Genomic DNA, 22,347 nt, shown 5'->3' with positions numbered 1-22,347 from the left:
CCGACCAAACGACACGTTTGCATTGACGCATGGTTGAAACCTGATGATCCCATTCATTATTGCCGAATTCGCTGAGTGAACACGGGGGTCGTCAGCTGTGAAGCGTCGTCTTCAACATGTGTCACTGAACAGTGTACTCCGAAACACTCGTGTCTGCACCAGGATTGTTCCCTCCAGAGGTCGCAGCCTTTGTTGCTTTACACGTCCTTCAATCACTTCCCATAGATTCCCACGAAAGCAGGACGCGAACAGCCCACCAGCTTCGTCTTTTCCGAGGTGTTTGTTTCCAGGAGCCGCACCATAACAATCTCCTCTTTCACAAAGTCGCTTATGTCAATGGATTTTCCCATTGTCTGCCCGTATCGCTGGAACGATTCACTAATCGCCTCCACTCCGCCTATGTACTCACTTTATCGTGTCACGTGCCTATAATGCCACCAAACGGCATTTAGTCTCGCGGTGGGCAGTGGTTCTGGCTCATTAGCGTGAGTTCACGAGGCAATGTGGCGAACTTACACTCTTTGAATAGGGAATCTTTTCAGCGGTTTGTCTTCACATAATTAATTTCTAAGTCAGTGACGCCGTAGCAGTAACAGGACATTTTCCTCACAGAAAGATCGATGTGAATGGTGTCATATCTGCGTCTCAAACTACAGCTTTCCTTTGGAAAAAGAGAGAGAGAGAGAGAGAGAAAGTCCAGTGTTTTATCCACGACATCGCCTTGCTCCGTTAAAAGGTTTGCAAGTTAGCTCGTTTACGTATCTGTGGGACATGTCGCACATTTATAAAACACCGCTTCCTGCAATAGATATCTTATATGCCTTTACCCCTTCACATTATGAACTGGAAATTGTATTTATTACAGGCAATTCTTTTTTTAATGATAATCACAACAAGAGTGTCTATTTCTAATGTTTTGAACTTGTGTGTATTTCTCAGTCTGCTAATATGATTTTAGTGTCAAATCAGACGTCTAAATTGTTAATAAATATCCAGTCATGTGCCTCTCTCTGAACACAACGATCCAAAATATTATAAACGTAATCACAACTACAACTTCAAATGCTGTATGTAATCCGCGCAAAATTACTAAGTAGGACAAAACAGACAAAAATCATAGTCAAATACAGATAAAAGAAACAGTGAATTTTAAGAAAGTGTTCTCACTGTATCACTGTTGCACTATCATATGCTCGCATAGCATGCGATAAACAAGTGTGATTGGCATCTGACTGGGTTTATAAGTGTTTCGTCACCTACATTGGAGTCTATCGGTTTATATTTATTGAGTATCTTTGCTTACCGAAGTGAACGTTGTGTTCTAAGTATAAATGTTTCGAGCAGCAAACAGTGATGAATGATTTCAGAGTGTAATGTCTTTTCGTGTGGTTGACGACAATGAGATAGAAGGAAGAGAAGGAGAGAGTCGGCACATGGTCTAGTCCTCTAGAGTAGCACTAAGGAGGTTGTCGAGATTAATGTCCCAATTGGAGAGACAGGCTATCAATTATGTCACTAGTCCTCAGTCGATCTGCTTCTGTGGAATCGTTTGGAAGCTAAAGCAGCATACTGGAGCGTGGTCTGCTTATTGGGACATTACGCTGTCATCTTTCTCTTCTTCATCGGCCAAATTTCATCCACAGCGGACATTAGAATCCGCAATATATGGATCGAACTCATCGCTTTAATGTGCGTTAACTATCTCGATTTAAGAGGTGGGCACTCACATATGATAATTTTCTAGTAATGGACTATCTCACAAGCGCAGAATAGCGGTCAAATGAGACTGTCAAAGAAAATAAGAATGCAGGTAATCAACCAACTTGAGAACTAACGCAGTCCACTACATTGTCTTCGTAGCATTCCTTGACTACAGCTCTACTATTGCAACATTTTACACGCTACAAGGAACTCCATTGAGGAAGCACATGGCGGCAGCTGCAAACGTTATTGACGGAAGGAAACCGGTTTGCAGGTGCGGTCCCTTCTGCTGCTGCTGTGCTCTTGTACTGGTCTCTGCTGGTAACTGGCGAGCCAGCGACCAGGAGGGGCTGCAGGTACAGTAGAGGGGAGGCAGGAGCCCGAGCTGGCAGCGACTGCCTCCAAAGTATTTATGGTCGGCGGGTGCTGCAAGCAGCGGTGCGAGAGATTTTGCAGAATTTTTAGAGGTGGAGTATTTATATCGGCTGGCGGGAGTGTAGTGCGGCGGGCCGGGGCGCGCTGCCCGCTGGGGGTGGCCAGTGCCAAGCAGCAGCGGCGGTGGCGACAGCGGCGCAGCTGGCGACCCTGCCAGGAGCACCACCAGCCCGTGAATCACGCGCCCTGCTTCATAAGTCGCCGCCGTTGCTGTTGTTGCCACTGCCTTTCTGGCAAGTCAAGGCCAGCATAAGAATCCGGTGAACTGAGTTAAATCTTCACTTCTTCCCAGAACGAGGATTCTGTAGCCATGTGGAAATCTGGCACACAAGCAGGTCTCTAATTGTAGCAAAAATTGCTTCCTGTGGTTTTCTGTTAAGCTCATTTTGTCATGGAATAATTTACAGAAGCCTCCATGTTTTGGTAAGTACAAGGAAACGATATTACACCATCCAGTCACACCACCTGTCAAAAGGCTTTTGCAGCATGAAGCACTGTGAGATGTCCCTACAGATTATCGACTGGGTTTAAATCCAGGGAGTTTAGTGACCAGGAGAGTACAGTGAACTCATCCATGCACTCTTCAAGCCACACATGTATGATGTGAGTCATGTGACATGGTGCCTTGTCCTGCTGGTAGATGTCATTGTACCAAGGAGAAACAAACTGCATATAATGGTGGACATGGTGTCTAGGATAGATGCATACTTGTGCTAATCCATACTGCCTTATAGAAAGACGAGATCACGCACAGAATGCCACTAATACATTCTCCAGACCATAATACTCCCTTCTTTGTCCTGGACGCTTCCGACATTGTTGCAGGATGTTTGCTCTCAGACGTTTCACACTGTACACACCAACAGCCATGTGTTGGATGGAGCATAAAACGTGATCCATCTGAAAAGGCATAACGGCATGCAAATTCCAACCTTTGTCACCAATGAACTGCTGTCAGTATCAGTGCATGAACCACGTGCCTGCTGTGGAAAGTGGGTGGTAGTTCTTAGCATCAGATCTATCCCCATTTTATATACAATGGTTTAACAGTAGCTTATTTCAGTCTGCCCAGAAAATGCCCTGTTTCATTAATGTACTACATATGTGGCTGAAATATCCTACTTCTCGGCTGCAAATAAGTTTTTAGTACTCTGTTGGAAATGCCATCAATTCCAAGCGAGCTTTTACTTTTGGGTGCATTTATTATTTTCCTAATTTCAGTAGGACACGTGGGTTGAATTTCAGTTTCATCAAACTGCATAGGTATTGCTTCTTCCATACACAGCCTTACATTTTCCAGTGAACAGCTGGATCCTTTTTTCTCTACTACACTTAAAAATGATTATTAAAAATATTTTCTACTTCTGCCTCTCGTTAGCAACCTTTGCATGGACTATTATAGAAATGCCGTTTTCCTGTGCTCTCGGTTGCCCTGTTTCCCTCTTAACAATATTCCAAATTGTTTTAATTGTATTACCAGAGTGCTAACGCCAGGGATAATGCACATACTTCTGGTCTTCTTAATAACTTTTCATAATACAGTGCACTATTTTCTATAATTTTTGATTGCTTCTGGATCATTAGTCCTTCTAGCTATAAGATATACATCCGTTTTCGGTTAACAAGATATTCTTATCCTCATAGCTCGATTGAACTAGGACCATACATAGAAGGAACTGCTACAGAATAGTACAGAAGGTAACAATGAAATACACAATGCAACGAACGCAAATGAGACTTTTATTCAAAGTCAGTAATTACACTGAAGTCTCCGCGAATCCTGATGGTCTTCTGGATATTTCAATGGGTGGGATTTTTTTTTATACGATGTGTGAGCACCAAGGACGGCAATACGTGCTCTGTAACATGCTCCCATGCTGGCCACAAGGTTGGCAAGGAGTCTTATGGTGGGGCGTTCATTCCTCCTCCAGCGTGACTGACAACTGCTGAATGGTTGCTGGTGCTGGTGCATGTTAACAGGCTGCAGTACATATCCGCTTCACAGTACACACTTAGTCGATGGGATTTAAGTCGGGGGAAGGGCAGGCCAGTCCATCTCCCCCTATATCCTCTCGTTCAAAGACCTTCTCCATCTCCCCTGTTCGATGCAGTCGTGCATTTTCATCCACAAAAATGAAGCTACGGCACCTCTGAAAAGACTCAAGTGGTGAAGGACTATTGTGTGACAATGACGTTGACTGATGAGTCTATCGTGTTCAAAGATTTGAAGGTCAGTATTCCCATGCAGTATTAGGACTCCCCACACCACAAATAGGACCAACAAAACCATCACGTACGACAACGTTCCTGGATGCATCCCGTGTTCCTACCTGTCGCCGTATGTAGGTGCACTGTAGAATATGTACGTTCCACTGATCCAGGTGTTATGATTTTGGGAGGCATAATGTTGCATGGGCGTACTGATCTCTAAATCTGTGAACATGGTACACTCAAAGGGCAACATTGTTGTCACGCTGTACTCCTTCACCTAAGTGCGTCGTGTCAGGGGGGCTTTGGGCCATGACTTCATTATTATGAATGACAAGGTGCCAGTTACACCTTTTGCATATTGCAAATGACTAGCAAGTAAACCAAACAACTGTGGCGTTGTGGAAGGAATTGCAAACGTCTCCTGACACTGCGACAACGTAGAACCCACCGCCAAATGCCTGATAAGTAGCTCGTACTCATGTCGACTTTGATGCTGTCAGTCGCTTAATGTTGTGTCGTGTTGCTTGGTAGCAAGTACAGCGTCTTTTTAAGAGATTCATCTGATTCTTCATGATTCTATCTTCTAGATCAGTGATTCCCAACCCTACCCCGAGGGGTAAAATGATATTTTATGTGGTGTAAAACAAAAGAGTTCGATTTTGTTTTTCACTGAAGTAAATTGCTTTGAAATACCATTACTATTACAGTATTACTATTTTGTAACACTGTAATAATGTTTAAATATATTAACAGTAATTAAATTTTCTTCCAGCTATCAGCATTACACAGACAGAATGCTGTGGAGATTGAATCTTGGGATACGAATATATGAACAACATATTCCTGACATAGTCCACTCATTAAACGCATATTTTGTACTTTGTACCATGCATCTGTGACAGTAAAATTGAGACATATATATCACATATGCTTCGTGATTCATCTGAAAAGACCACCTGTTGCCACTCAGTCGACTTCCAGTTGTGGCACTGGCGTGCTGCAGAGGCCCATAAGCAGGAACTTTGGCTGAACGGTCGTTGAGAAAACAATGTTGGTAATCCTTTACTTCATTTGGGCAGTCTGGGCAATCAGTTGCTCAACAGTTACCCTTCTACTCGCCCATTCACAACTCTGTAGCCGTCGCTCACCCCCTTTATCTATGGCCAGGCAGTTTGGGCAATGAGTTGCTGAACAGTTGCACTTCTACTCGCCCATGCCCATCTCTGCAGCCATTGTTCACCCTTGTTTATGGCTCGGCAGTCTGGGCAATCAGTTGCTCAACAGTTGCACATCTACTCGCCCACACATATCTCTGCAGCCATTGTTCACACTCGTCTTCTATGGCCGGGCAGTTTGGGCAATCAGTTGCTTAACAGTTGCGCATCTACTCGCCCACATATATCTCCGCAGTTGTCGTTCACCTCCCTCATCTATGGCTGGGCAGTTTGGGCAGTCAGTCGCTCAACAGTTGCACATCTACTCGCCCGTGGACATCTCCACAGCCGTCGTTCGCCCCTGTCATCTATAGCCAGTGGTACACCGCAATTTCCTCTGCGCCGATTTTGGATAGCACTATTTGCCATGCACGATGTGCTTTAACCACGGTGGCAGAAGACAGTTTACAAACTTAGCCGTTCTCGACAGGCTTCCACTGTTGGCGCGAAAGCCAATGATCATGCCCTTTTGGACGTCAGATAAATCGCTTCGTTTCTGCATTACAATAACGACTGCACTGTTTCCTGTGCCTCTGACTCGCTCTATACACCTTCCACTGCTAGTGCTGCCACCTGCAGTCTGAGAGTGGTTATTGCACGCTCACATCGACAGTAGGCAGTGGTCACATCAATGTGACTGCACCGTGTATATTTTGTTGTGATATCAGTAGTAGCAAACCAAAGACAATACGATCACGTGTAAAATTTCCTGGCTTAATTTACACGATGAAGCAGAAATTCATTATCTTCATTAGAAAGAATGGTTTAGGAGAGGGAACACTACACAGCGAGGCTGTTAATACGATCATCTTGCTTCTTGTCCCATTTCATCAACAATGCAGATTGCAGATTCGAAAGTAGTGGTGATAGCAGCCTCTGCGTCCTAAGCATGCTTTACTGGATCCAAAACTAGCAATCTATTTGGTCCATGTCCAGACCTCACTTTTAAGCGCCTCAAGGAACGTCTGTGGAAGCGGACTGGATTGACGTAAAAGATGTAATCTCGAAAGTTGGACAGACGAAATAGGTTTATGAAATGTAACTGCAAAGAAATTATAGATAACAGATGAAATACCTCACTTGATGGACAAAAGAAGAAAAGATGCTGAAAATTAGGCTGACTGATGAGGTAAGAAAAAGGAGGTTGCGCGCAGAATCCGCGTGTATATTGTATATACACTCCTGGAAATGGAAAAAAGAACACATTGACACCGGTGTGTCAGACCCACCATACTTGCTCCGGACACTGCGAGAGGGCTGTACAAGCAATGATCACACGCACGGCACAGCGGACACACCAGGAACCGCGGTGTTGGCCGTCGAATGGCGCTAGCTGCGCAGCATTTGTGCACCGCCGCCGTCAGTGTCAGCCAGTTTGCCGTGGCATACGGAGCTCCATCGCAGTCTTTAACACTGGTAGCATGCCGCGACAGCGTGGACGTGAACCGTATGTGCAGTTGACGGACTTTGAGCGAGGGCGTATAGTGGGCATGCGGGAGGCCGGGTGGACGTACCGCCGAATTGCTCAACACGTGGGGCGTGAGGTCTCCACAGTACATCAATGTTGTCGCCAGTGGTCGGCGGAAGGTGCACGTGCCCGTTGACCTGGGACCGGACCGCAGCGACGCACGGATGCACGCCAAGACCGTAGGATCCTACGCAGTGCCGTAGGGGACCGCACCGCCACTTCCCAGCAAATTAGGGACACTGTTGCTCCTGGGGTATCGGCGAGGACCATTCGCAACCGCCTCCATGAAGCTGGGCTACGGTCCCGCACACCGTTAGGCCGTCTTCCGCTCACGCCCCAACATCGTGCAGCCCGCCTCCAGTGGTGTCGCGACAGGCGTGAATGGAGGGACGAATGGAGACGTGTCGTCTTCAGCGATGAGAGTCGCTTCTGCCTTGGTGCCAACGATGGTCGTATGCGTGTTTGGCGCCGTGCAGGTGAGCGCCACAATCAGGACTGCATACGACCGAGGCACACAGGGCCAACACCCGGCATCATGGTGTGGGGAGCGATCTCCTACACTGGCCGTACACCACTGGTGATGGTCGAGGGGACACTGAATAGTGCACGGTACATCCAAACCGTCATCGAACCCATCGTTCTACCATTCCTAGACCGGCAAGGGAACTTGCTGTTCCAACAGGACAATGCACGTCCGCATGTATCCCGTGCCACCCAACGTGCTCTAGAAGGTGTAAGTCAACTACCCTGGCCAGCAAGATCTCCGGATCTGTCCCCCATAGAGCATGTTTGGGACTGGATGAAGCGTCGTCTCACGCGGTCTGCACGTCCAGCACGAACGCTGGTCCAACTGAGGCGCCAGGTGGAAATGGCATGGCAAGCCGTTCCACAGGACTACATCCAGCATCTCTACGGTCGTCTCCATGGGAGAATAGCAGCCTGCATTGCTGCGAAAGGTGGATATACACTGTACTAGTGCCGACATTGTGCATGCTCTGTTGCCTGTGTCTATGTGCCTGTGGTTCTGTCAGTGTGATCATGTGATGTATCTGACCCCAGGAATGTGTCAATAAAGTTTCCCCTTCCTGGGACAATGAATTCACGGTGTTCTTATTTCAATTTCCAGGAGTGTATAATGAAGCAAGATGTTGAGTGAAAATGCTAATCTGAGATGAAGAGACTGGTATAGTTCTACATACTACCAGTCAGGAGACTGATAACTCAAAAAAATGGTCTCCCAGTATCATGCTAGACCACGTCCTCTTGGAGAAAGTTTTGAATCTGGAACTAACAAGGAAAGTATCGCCTGATATAGACGAACTGATACGTAAAACTGAAGCTGTAAAATGATCACCCAAAATGTCAACAGCTAATGACATTTGACAGATCCAGATACATTATTTTCTAGTCAGGTAAACATGAACATTCTGAAGGTTCCTGTGCTGTAGGTTCACTATAAAGTGATGCCTCGTCCATGAGAGTTAAATCGTTGCTACGTAATTTTGCTCGGCCTGGAGGAGATGTGTTTGAATCTCTGTAGCAAAGATAGTTTATAGTTGTTGATTTCCAGGTTATATTTCAAGGTAAGATACCCCCGCACTACAGCAAAAGTTGGAAATTATACTGCGAAGCTAAGAGCTATCCGCGCGAGAACTCGTTCAGGTACATAGTAAGAAATGAATTACGGGTATTTGAAGGTTAATTTTTTTAAACAGAACCAACAATTCAATAGCAGCAGTTGAGTCAGTTATTCATTAAAATGCATAAATCCTTACTGCAGCCTAAGGAAGCCTAGGTGCAAGTACAAAAATATTTTGAAGCTGAGTCAGACCTTGATACAAAAGCCGTCACACAAATATTTTCCTGGGTATCAAGGTAAATCTGAGCTCCACATTTCTCACACTTTCAGAAATCTTATTTACGCTAAAAATGGATACCGGCTAAACGGTATGTATGTACACAAACATGGAAGATATGAAACCGCTAACGGAGATTATGGCTACCTTGCCATTTTAAATAAGAACATATGCCTGTCAAAGATGAAGCGGGGCAAATGAGAACCTCGATTCGTTAAGCAGTCAAGCCTGCCGATAGGTTCTTGAACAACATTGAGGCTTGGTGAGAACTGTGGGTGATAATATACGTTCATCTGTCACTTTACCTAGGAATTATCTTGCAGACAACATGGAAAATTGCAGTTCAAAACGTTGACAGAAGAGAACTATCTATCAGCCAAAACGCGCCAGTTACTGTCTCAGTGATTAACAGGAGTATGGAGAGTATCAGAAGTAATGTTAATGTCACCAGAGATCATGCAGTGGGAAGAGATCGGAGATTGTCATAAGAACAACGTAATGTATTAGCAAATTTGAACCGAAACAGAAAAAGATTAATGAACATTTTGATGCTGTGAACCAAGGAATGTATGGGACGTGAACTAAGCTCATGGAGATACAAACTATGTCGACCTAGTAGACTTTCCACCATATTAATTCTGTTATTTTCGTTGTCCTTCATTAATTTATTGATTATCATGCAAATAAAACTTGGTAACTTTTTTCAAACTGCAGTTGCGTTCAAGTAGGTCATTGTTTATTGAAGTAACTTAGCAGCACATCACGTTAACCCTGATGTATTAGAAACATGATATTGAAGTTCCGCCTTGTCCAAAACATTGTTAAGTTGTATCTCTTTCATATTTCAAATGTCATATGATCTTTCAATTGGTTTTATAATTTTTCTGGGCAGTTTTGCTGCGCAGAAACGTGTCTGAGACAAGATGAAATAAATTATAGCAAGGAATTTCGATGTTAATTTCTTTTATTTTTCTTTAGCTGTAGAAGTACAATATCAAACACATGCGATGCACTGCCTGATAAAAAAGTGAAGCACGTACAAAAAATAACAGTGTCAGATGTCAGATGTCAATGTAACTTTGTACAAGGACTCACCATCGACGGGTATGTAAAGGATTAGAGTTACAATTCTCTGAGACAGATAGAACTTCCACCGGAGTGCATTAGTGTTCTCCGCGTTCTGTGTTGTTGCCAGCCCTGGTACGGTATATAAGAGTGCGAACAGTGTCACATGTTGAGTGTGTGCTAATCTGAAATTTCTTGGAAGATTAAAACTGTGTGCCGGGCCGGTAGTCGAACTTGTTTAAATCTGCTATGAAGTCTCAAATCAGTGGACAACCCGCTGCAGAGTGGAAGTTCATTCTTGTTGTCAAGGACGCCCTAGAACATTCTGTGCCATCCCGCACCATTGGTCAGAGACTAGCAGCAACCGGACGAGGTAATTGCCTTCCCACACCTAGGCTGCCGTTAACATCACAACACAAACGGCTACATAGAAGCGATGCTGCGCCCAGGAAGTACGGACTGTGGATGAATGACATTGCATTGTGTTCTCGGTGAGCACGGCGAAGGGTTGGGGAGAGCCCCCTTCTTCCACTGTCCTGGAGAAGCAAGTGGTGTTGCTCTTGGCGTCATGGTGTAGGGAACCATCGAGAGTGACTTCGGGTCACGGCTGTTAGTGATTAAGGGAACTATGACAGCACAACGATACGTCGCGGACATCCTGCATTCTCAAGTGTCACCCGTCATGCACTACTATCACGTTGCCAATTTTCAACAGGCTAGCGCTCCTCCACACATGTAACGTGTCTCTACGAACTGTTTGTGTGATGGTAAGCTACTCCCTCGATCAGAAAGATCCCCAGACCTGTCCCCGATAGAACATTTGTTGGACCAGATTGGACGTCAGCTCCGTCACAATTCCAGTATCTGGAATATCAAGGACCATTTACAACAGTTGTGGGCGGACTTCGTTCAGGGAAGGATACAACGGCTTTATGACAACCTTACCAACGCATTGCTCTAGACCAGAGGACATAAAACATCAAACTTCTGCTAAAAAAGAGTGATAGTATATGAAATGCAGAATATCTGAGTAGTCAACATCAAATATTCAGTACTGAGGAAGAAGATGTGGAGTACAAGTGGAAGAAATTCAAAAGATCGTTCAATATGCCTTTGATAAGTATATTTCGAGCAAGGCCTTAAGGATGGGAAAGACCCACCCTGGTTTAATAGCAGTGTTATAAAGATGCTACGTAAACAAAGAGCGCTTCATCACAGATGCAAGAGAACTCAGAACTTAGCTGACAAACAAAAGCCGAACGCAGCGACAGTGAGCGTAAGGAGAGCAATGAGAGTAGCGTTGACATCAATTTGTTGTACAATTATTGAACCATTTTTGTGCTAAATAATTATTACGTTTTTGAAGATCTAAATTATCCTTTACAAAAATCAACATGGGTTCCGTAAACAGAGGTCAACTTTCTCTTTTCTTGCATGAGTCCCATAGCGCTGTGGACAGACGCGCTCAGATTGATGCCGTGTTCCTTCACTTCATAAAGGCATTTAGTGAAAAATATACAAGCTTGCCGATTATCAGACAACATTTGCGACTAGATTCAAGACTTCCACGCATATAGAACTCAACACGTCACTCTTAATGGAACAAAATCGACAGCTGTAAAGGTAATTTCCCGATAACCCCCAGAAAGTGTGAGGGACCATTACTTTTTACAATGTATATAAGTGATCTAGTAGCAGGGAAGGAGGGAACAGTTAGTAGTACCAGAAGTACCCCTCGCCGCAGACCGTTAGGTGACTTGCAGAGTACTGGTGTAGATGTAGATGTAGATACTGATAAGTGGGCCCCAAGTTCCTTGTAAATCTGACTCGATTTTTTAATCACTGAAATAATATCATATTTTGTTTCCGTCTCCCCTTGTAAGTGCTTTATATTTTATGACACGCAATGTATTAACGTAGCAATTTAGAGCTGCTTTGAGTTAAGTTTACATACCAGCATACTCGATCATGACATTCCCAAATAAGAATTAATATGTAATTCCATAAACTCCAATAGAACAGAATAAAACAGTTTGGGGAAAAATTTGGTTGTAAAGGGTTGAAGTTTCACTTCATGTGCGAATATCTTTCTTCCTCAAATCAACGTTAAAATCTCTGAACACACAGAAGAACTATTGGGCGATGAACATCTCTCTGTCAACACAAATAGTCTTCTGTCTCTAGCGCCTAGATCAAAGCAAAAGACAAAGATGAATTCTCTTACAGTAATTTAGCGAAAGCGTAGAAATTGTTTTCCGTAATCGTTCTACACGATTTGACCTGCTTCTTTCACAGCGCATGCACGGCTTGCACGTACCTCATTACTCCTTTGTTCTCCAACATCAGTAAGCATGCGACACCACCCAGTACCTAACATGTACCATAACGCCATGCATAAAAACGAGATTTTTCTAAGCTCATTTCTAGGGTTATGTTGGTTGGAGAAAGGTAGGGTCAAATGTTTTCGATAGCCCATGAGCTAGGGACCATTTGTACACCCAACAGAAGAATCGTCTTACTGTATCTATCCTACAGTATAGGGTCAAAGTTTGTACATATTTCTTCCCGCTTAGGCAAATGGAGAAAATCTGTTGGTTTTCTTTGCATTATACGTGGTCTGTGGTGCGCCTTTAGGGCTTATGGAAGCATAATTTAGTTCATAGTCAGCTGCAGTGAAAAATCGAAAAACCTGATGTTTTCAAGATGCCGATTTCGAAAAATCTTCAAAATTTTCTTGATATCTTTATCCGTTTCCAAGAAACAGAGGTTCAAAGTTACCCTACTTATATAAGTAAAATCGGGTGTGAGGCGAAATATAAATAATGAATAACCACAAAAAATTGCTCAGATTTCAACGGGATATTGTCTAGGCATTTTTCTAGAAGTATCCTCCTCTTGTTTTCAAAAATATATATCCGTTATCGAGAAAAACCTCAAAAATATGGTCACTGGATATCAAAACCGAGCCGCAGATTCCAAGACGGCTCCTCACAGCAAATGGCTAATTTTTACGACGTATCACTAAGATCCCGAATTCGAAGAGCCTTGAAAATTTTCTTTATGTATCTACCCGTTTCCGAGATACAGCGCTTCAAAGTTACCCTACTTGTACACGTAAAATATGCGCGTAAAATCTGGTGAGAGGCGAAAACGTAGTTTATAAAGTGACGCATCAGGGAGAAATATGTTGAAAAGTATCTCCGTTATCATTGTAAGGGTACTGGGAACCCCATGTTGTAGTACTTAAGCACATGCGAAACTGTTGTCCATGTAAAATCCGATAGAGGTGTAAAATTAATTTTTTGTTATTTCAGTTCCACATAAGTGTACTACCAAAATTTTACTTATCCAGAAAGTTCTTTTCACATGAGTGCCATGTCCTGCTATGGCAGAGAAAAGTAAGGAACAAGAGTAAAAATGCTTCTGTCAGAGCTCAAAAAAGACTAATATGCTGGGGGTTTAGAAGACGTACTTAGAAGCAGGGTACTGTCTGCTTCATTCTACCTTCCTCAGTGCCATTAAAAGTTTTCCCACGAATTTTAGTATGCGTACATCTTTTTTGCTGTGCCAGAAGGAGACAGTGACAGTGAGAGAGAGAGACGGAAAAGTAATAAATACTGGAAGGTAGTAGACAGTGGTTGCAGTATAGAAAGAGTGAAGAGGTAATGGCAGTGTGAGAGAACGAGAGGGACACAGTGGCAGTGAAACATAGATTTAGTGACACAAAAGTGCTAGAAAAGAGTGAAAGAGACAGTGCCAGTGGGAGAGAAATAGAGAAGGAAACAGTGGATGAGAGACATTGATAATGAGAGACGAAGTCTATGACAATGGCAACGGGATAGTGACAGTGAGAAGAGGCAGGATCAGTGGGAAGGAAGGAATGAGATAGTGACAGTAAGGGAGAGCAATGGGCAGACAGTGACTGTGAGAGGAGAGACAGCAATAGCACAGAACCAAGAATGCGGTTATAAGACATGGGACAGTGACAGTTAGAGCAAAACAAAGAGATAATGACAGTGAGTTGGGCTGAGTGAGTGAGTGAAAATGGGCAAGTGGGAGTGGATGAGTCTTAGATACTTACAGAGATGGAATAATGGGTGTAAGAGAATTACAGTTAGGGGAGCTTGTGGGAGTTGGAGGTGAGTTCATTTTAAAAAGAGCGCAAATATGTCCGCATGGCAAAATTTTTGGGAAAATTTTTAAACGTGCTGAGTAAGGTAGCATGAGTAGATGGTAAACCACATTTTAAAACAGGAGCATATTAGCCTTTTCGTGCTCCGGTTGGAGCATTTTTCCGTTGGTTACATCCTTGAATGACAAAGAACATAGGACGAAAACATGTATGCAGCCACATAACCAATGTCACGCATTTTAGCTTTTGTTCTTATGTGCTTTTTACTTCTATAGTACACGGAAGAGGGACTGAAAAGATACAGCTTCCGGCGGGTACAGGATTGTTATTAACTTGTGGCTGCAAGAGCGGTGGAGCTCGGCGTAGATTATCAGGACTGGTGCAGGCCGAAGCTGCTACAGCTATGCAACGAGTAGGCGGTCTGTTTATGTGAGTCATGGAAATGTTATTAGATTAGTGTATACAGAAGATAGTCCGTGTCGTCCATTATGAATGGTCAATTTCTGGAGCTTACCGGAGTTCATAGTAGTTGATGATAGTGTATGGAGCCGGAGTAGGCGGACGCGCAGATAGCGCGGCACTCTTCACCCGGACTGAGAGAGTGATGGATGGTACGGGGGCGGACGGTGGGAGGGATTAATGAGCTGGTAGAAGTGGATGGCGTCACAGCTGAACTCAATTCCCTTCACGCGTCGGCGAGCGAATCATGGATACCGAAAGTTATTTATAAAACGGTATGTCAAGAGGAAAATCGTCTGTGCGATCTGAGCTGTGAAACAAACTAGAGAACGTCTTTTCTTTCATTTGTGCCATGTTTTGAATAAAAAGAGGAGGGACTTTCATGAGCTTGTGTTGCTACTACATAAGTTACATGTAGGATCACACAACGTCACTTCACTGGAATGTTGGGGGTCAGTGACATCATGAAGGAAATTCTTTCTTTTCTGCAGGTTACATTTACTTTTTAATTACCTTGTCGTTGGTATAAGACTAAACACACCTGGAAAGCAGTTATTACAAAATTATTTCTTATACCATTAACCATGAGTATTGGTACAAGATACTCCATTAGAGAGAGCCTGAACTAACGCCATGTTACTGTAAGGTACTCGTGATTTATCGTTGTGACTGGTTCAGTTAAGTTGGAAGGAAGAACCAGAAATTTCACGCACATGATTGATTGGGCGCTATCGACAGTTAACCCACAGTAATAACACAGTCAAAGTATAGGACCAACAAACGTCTCCAGTCCAACTTTCAAGCGTCCGCTGCTATCTATGCAGCATAAATCTTAAAGAGTGACACAATGAGCGAAGCCTTATACAACCTGAAGTTGGGATTATCACAGAATCAGCATCTCTAGTTAACATCACTTATTGCTTGTGTAATTATCCATACTGCTCCCCGTTTCTCTCCTAAATTTATCAACTTCAGCACATACTACACCGGTCTCACCAAACGACATATATTATTTCTGGATTTGTGGGCCTTCAGTACTTCTAGTCGTCCTGTTGTGAACAACATATCATATACACTACTGGCCATTAAAATTGCTACACCAAGAAGATGACGTGCTACAGACGCGAAATTTAACCGAGAGGAAGAAGATGCTGTGATATGCAAATGATTAGCTTTTCAGAACATTCACACAAGGTTCGCGCCGGTGGCAAAACCTACAACGTGCTGACATGAGGAAAGTTTCAAACCGATTTCTCATACGCAAACAGCAGCTGACCGGCGTTGACTGGTTAAACGTTGTTTTGATGCTTCGTGTAAGGAGGAGAAATGCGTACCATCACGTTTCCGGCTTTGATAAAGATCGGATTATAGCCTACGCGATTGCGGTTTATCGTATGGCGACATTGGTGCTCGCAACGGTGGAGATCCAATTACTGTTACCAGAATATGGAATAGGTGGGTTCAGGAGGGTAATACGGAACGCCGTGCTGGATCCCAACGGCCTCGTATCACTAGCAGTCGAGATGACAGGTATCTTATCCGCATGGCTGTAACGGACCGTGCAGCCACGTCTCGATCCCTGAGTCAACAGAGGGGGACGTTTGCAAGACAACAACCATCTGCAAGAACAGTTCGACGACGTTTGCAGCAGCATGGACTATCAGCTCGGAGACCATGGCTGCGGTTACCATTGACGCTGCATCACAGACAGGAGCGCTTGCGATGATGTACTCAACGACGAAGCTGGGTGCACGAATGGCAAAACGCCATTTTTTCGGATGAATCCAGGTTCCGTTTACAGCATCATGATGGTCGCATCCGTGTTTGGCGACATCGCGGTGAACGCACATTGGAAGCGTGTATTAGTCATCGCCATACTGGCGTATCACCCGGCGGGATGGTATGGGGTGCCATTGGTTACACGTCTCGGTCACCTCTTGTTCGCATTGACGGCACTTTGAACAGTGGACGTTACATTTGAGATGTGTTACGACCCGTGGCTCTACCCTTCATTCGATCCCTGCGAAACCCTACATTTGAGCAGGATAATGCACGACCGCATGTTGCAGGTCCTGTACGGTCCTTACTGGATACAGAAAACGTTCGACTGCTGCCCTGGCCAGCACATTCTTCAGATCTCTCACCAATTGAAAACGTCTGGTCAATGGTGGCCGAGCAACTGGCTCGTCAAAATACGCCAATCACTACTCTTGATGAACTGTGGTATCGTGTTGAAGATGCATGGGCAGCTGTACCTTTACACGCCATACAAACTCTGTTTGACTCAATGCCCAGGCGTATCAAGGCCGTTATTACGGCCAGAGGCGATTGTTCTGGGTACTGATTTCTCAGGATCTATGCACCCAAATTGCGTAAAAATGTAATCACATGTCAGTTCTAGTATAATATGTTTGTCCAATGAATACCCGTTTATCACCTGCATTTCTTCTTGGTGTAGCAATGTTAATGGCCAGTAGTGTACTACGTAACCCGTATACACAACTAAGTCGCCCTCCAAGTCACAGTTTTCTCTCCCTACGTTGAGCGGAATTGTTGAACAGTTATCCATTTATAGCAGTTGATCCTCAACAAAACAAATGTTACACTTTACATAATAATACAAAGAAAACCCATTATTGTTGGATTAAACGATTGACGATCAATCACTGGAAACAGTAGAAACCGGAAGAGTCAAAAAGTATACACCCGGAGTGACCTGTAGAGCATCGACCACTAAAATCAGTTGTAGGAAAAACAGGTGTCACACTGAGATTCAGTCAAAGAGTCTCCATGAAATGCAATTCAGGCAAGAAAGGGATAGGTTATTAAAGTCCTTTTGGACTGATTCTTGAAAATTGCTTTACTGTCTAGGATCCTTAACCAGTAGCATTAGTAGAGGGCGTAGAGAACATACAAATAAGAGTGCTCCGTATTGTCGCGCATTCGTGCAGTCAGCACAAATGGGTTATGGAGAAGCTCACCAAATTGCAGAGGCAGATTCCATAACAGAGGCACTGAGAGTTACGGACAGGTTTACTGTTAAAATTCAGTGTCATGTGAGTTGTGGCTGCAGCGCTATGACAAACAGCATACTGCTGGCGGAGATCGTGACTTCTACCAGGCTTTTCGCGTTAGGCAGTTTGTAACACTATTATCGATACTACCTATATTTGTCTTATTTTAACTTCTTTGTCTCTTTTTACTTAATGTTACTTCTGTATGACCAAACTCTTTGATGTAACATCAATGTGAAAATAAAGTTCTGTAAAAGACTGGAAATGTTTAAACGTTACTTGTAATACTGGTTCTCGTATAGGGAAAGTAGGTTTGTAATCATGTAAAATTTGGAAGGAAGTCTCTCCGCAACGAAAATGGTTTCACGGACCCTGACAAGACGCCTTAGACCGCGCGGCTATCCCGTGCAGCAGAGATCGCGAGTGTTCGCCAGTGGAAAAGCTGTTGCGTAGACAGGCCTTGTTTCCTACAGCTGCGACGCTCTGTTGCCTTGGTGGATGACGGTTTGGGACATGGGTTTCCATCTGCAGTCTATTTTTATCCTGTGGGCCGAAGAACAGTGGAAGTTTTAGAGGCTATACCCAAAAAAGACAAGAGATTTTGGAGTGTTTCAGGAGAAAATAAACTGTGTCCAAAACCATCATCCACTGAGGCAACAGAGCTTCGCGTTCATAGGAGACCAGACCTTTCTACAGAGCTGCTAACCCCATCTTCTCCACTGGCCATCGTGGAAATCAGTTGCGATCACTGAACAACAAACAACACTGCGAGACGTTTCGTCTATGGTCGGTCAGTGTACAGTCACATTTGCTGTCGAAGGCAAGGCATAACAGCAGGCAATGGTACCTATAACTTGGCGTCGTTGGATGACGTCAGTGGAAACGGCTTCTTATCGTCGATCTATTTCTTGAGACACCCTCTACCACCCCTAGATGTTTACAGGAAAATTTATGCGTCACCCTGTATACGAATAACACATGATTAAATTTTTAGGTGATTTGAAATTGTAGGGGACATGCAAGGTTTCCATCTGTACATGGCACCCTGTATACGAATAACACATGATTAAATTTTTAGGTGATTTGAAATTGTAGGGGACATGCAATGTTGCCATCTGAACAGCAACAACGGCTCTGAGACGGCAGAGAATCGAATCAACCTGAGCTTGGGTAACAAGCAGAGGAATTTCATTTCCTGCTGCTTGAGCTCTATGTAGAGTTCATCATTTGCAGTGGCTGACGAGTGGTGACGTGTGTCAGTCTCTCAGGAGCCCACGATCAGATGTTTTCAATGAATAATGGGTATGGAGAAAGTGGTAGACAGCGAAAAATCTTATTAAATGTTGGCGCTACGGAGACCTCGAAAATAGGGCACAGCTAGCGACCTCAACAAGTAAAAAAATAACCTCTGCTCTCCGTGGTGCCGTTCTGATAATTCGTGGTACTCCACAAGTGGTCGTACAGCTCATGTGGAAACTTGTTGCAAGCATGCCCATTTCCTCACTAAAAGCACGTGATGTGCTGTATGTTTCTGCATGCCAGAGCGAACAGTGTGTCCATCCTCTCAGAAGCTATTCGCGTGAGGCCGTTGAATACATGCGTAGCGTATGGCTGTCCTGCACCCATCCAATCCACAACTGCACGTCAGTCAGAGGATCCAGACATAAATGAGCTGCAGACTCGCCACGTCCTGCCGCTGTCGAATCCGGATACCTGCCGTCAAACGTTTTTCCTTCATATATAAGACACAAGGCTATTTGAGGTGGAGAAACTCACTGTTTAATCTTTTCTTATATAGGATGTAGACGATAAATGTTTACAACGTGCCATAGTGGTACAGGGAAAGTCGGGACGAACAATTTGATGCAGGACGCTTTCAGTCTATCACACCGATAGGTCACCACAAATTGGCCTACGAAAGTCATCTAAGCTATCGATTCGCCTTCTTAAGCCACCAACATTGTCTGCTATTTCGTTGACATTATTAATTTAAACTTTTCCCTTGAGGCTAATGATAGAAAAAAAGACTTGCAAAGATTGTTCAAAAACTAGTTACGTTTACAATTCGATCTAAACTTACCCTTACAAGCCCAGTAGTTTCGTAGTAGAAAGTCCAGAGAAACAAAACGTCTTAATTGGTAATTTTAATCATAATAGCTTTTGGTGAAATTTATTCAAACGCGAATTTTGTATTTTCAATATAATTGTCCGTATTTATCGCTATTTATAATTCTGAGCCGTGCTGTGGCTCGATTTGGTACTATTTATAGGTTTCTGTCCTCTGTTGGAGGCCAGACAGTATCGTTTAGTTGGCGTGGTTGCGGCTGTGTTGACCGGCGCCACTTGCTTCCGCAAGTGTGGCCTGTCCCCTAGTGGCAGCATCGGCGATTATTGATATGTAGTTACTGTGGCCCTATCTTTGGGGCGAGTGGTTCTTCCGGGTGGTGTCAGTGGGAGTTCAGTTGGGGACTCAAAAGAATGGCTCTGAGCACTATGGGACTTTACATCTGAGGTCATCAGTCCCCTAGAACTTAGAACTATTTAAATCTAACTAACCTAAGGACAACACACACATCTATGCCCGAGGCAGGATTCGAACCTGCGACCGTAGCGGTCGCGCGGTTCCAGACTATAGCGCCTAGAACCGATCGGTCGCCACGGCCGGCCTGGGGACTCAGGAGGAGCCAGGTCCGCGCAGTGAGAGAAAACTGGCGGCGTGCATGGACTGCCGGATCGAGGGCCTGTGGTCACGAGGGTGCACGACCTCATCGTAAACCGGATCCTGCAAGTTTTAAGTTGAGTGCATTTGGATTCAAGTAGAGAAACCTCCACCATTGTGAGATCTCGCGATTCTCCAGTGACTTGGGTTCGTGTTGTTGCTCATAGTGTTGCCGAGGCGAAGAGCAGCGAGTGGAGTGCTTGGGGAAGGCGGATCTGATTAGCTATCCTGGACTTCTAATTACTTTTTATTGCGTTCAGTTTATTACTATTTGTTCAGTTCAACCAGGGGTATTTTTCCTGTCTCGTGGCCACTAACGCTCCAGTTACCTACCATGGGGGTTGGTGTATGTAACGGCAGTGTACATTTCCTCGCCTTGCCGCTGCTGTCCGGTGAGGCGTGTAGTTTTGACAGCTTTCCTGATTGTAGGTTGGTTGGCAATTCTTCTACTCTGGTGGTAGTGATTCCTTTCTCGTTTCGGGCCCTTTGAGAACAGTATTCTGCATTCAGAGTCCAGACGGCCAGTTTCGGCTTTGGCGTATTTTTACATCTTTTCATTTGGTTTATAGGACGTCAGGGTAGCCTCAGCAAGACTATCATTAGTCATTCGTTAGACTGCCACTGGTCTGGGTTACCATCTTGTGAAGTGAATGCAACTCTTGGCTGTCTATCTCATCGCTCGCGAGTGTTTTTTGGCCGGAACTACTCAGAGGTCGATTCCTGGTGCACTGTCTGTGACTGGCCCTTGTGTTTTATTATTGTACTTGCTGTTTTATTGTACGTTTCTCAATTTTTTATGTAATTGCCATTCTTGGAGTTTCAGTAGGTTTTAATGATTGTGCTACCAAATTTAGCATCATTTGTCTCACCTGTTTGGTGATCAGTTGCTTGTCCTTTTAAATTAACCTTTTTTGTTGTGTTTGCTGTTCTACCGTATGTTTTTTTTAAATTTATGTAACTGCCATTCTTGGCGTTACAGCAGGTTTAAATGGTTGTGCTATCAAGTTTACCATCTTTTTGTTTCACCCGTTTGGTAATCCGTTTCATGTCCTTTTAAATTAACCTTGATATTGCATTGCTGTTTTACAGTATGTTTGTTATTTTTTTATACATGCCCTTCTTGGCGTTGAAGGCTTACAGCCGTGACTGTGGTTATTTGCTTTAAAATTATAATTGAGATCACATTGGCTTGTTTTTAAAACGTTATTTGTTGTGTCTGTATTTTATGCTCATTTGGTAAATTGTAACGCACTGAAAGCACTATTAATTACACAGTTGTTTATTCCTTCATTAATAACGTGTCATATCTTTATTTATTGGTGAGTCTTTAATTACTGTTTTAAAATAAATGTGTGTAATTGCAAAAGGGAACCAAAAGTAACTGATTACGGCCGCGTCCACAATCGTAACCGAATCTTGCTTTCCTTGACTATCAGGTCTCAATTTCATATTGTTAACTATACACCTTAATGCGTTTCGACCACAGCCATCATCAGAATCTGTCAGATAAACAGAAGAAGTGAGAAGTGATAATTTTATCAAAGTACAACAACAGATTATATAAAACAAAACCGGGACATAATACATTTAAAATCTCGATACGTAATATCTCGACAATATCCACGTGTGCACTAATACCATGAGTAGTAGTTTTTAGTGGGGCAGCCTATCTTAAATAACAATCTGTGGCCGTTAGGTGGTGTTGAACACTATTGGACTTGTCAACTGAAAATAAAATTAACATGTACAAATTAAGTATACAGTCATTTAAAAAAAATAATCAGTGGAAGTAACGGAATGGAACTATCACGCTAAAATTCGAAGTAACGTATACAAACTGAAATATTTTCATTTCATAAAAAACAGCGTACAGTCGTTTCATAAAAAGAAATCTATGAAAATAAAATTGAGAGTTGTATTGTTAAAAGCAATTTAGCGTATGGTTTTAAAATTTTACAAGGCAGAGCTTAACGTAAATGCACTACGACCGCTTTTCCTTTTAGTAAGTTGAGGTTAAGAAACAATATGCCTTTATTGTTAAAATTTATTGTAAGGGCGTTAAGATGTTAGAGT

This window comes from Schistocerca cancellata, chromosome 1 (assembly GCF_023864275.1).
Source record: "Schistocerca cancellata isolate TAMUIC-IGC-003103 chromosome 1, iqSchCanc2.1, whole genome shotgun sequence".
Lineage (NCBI taxonomy): Eukaryota > Metazoa > Arthropoda > Insecta > Orthoptera > Acrididae > Schistocerca > Schistocerca cancellata.
Note: the sequence above shows the minus strand (reverse complement) of the source record.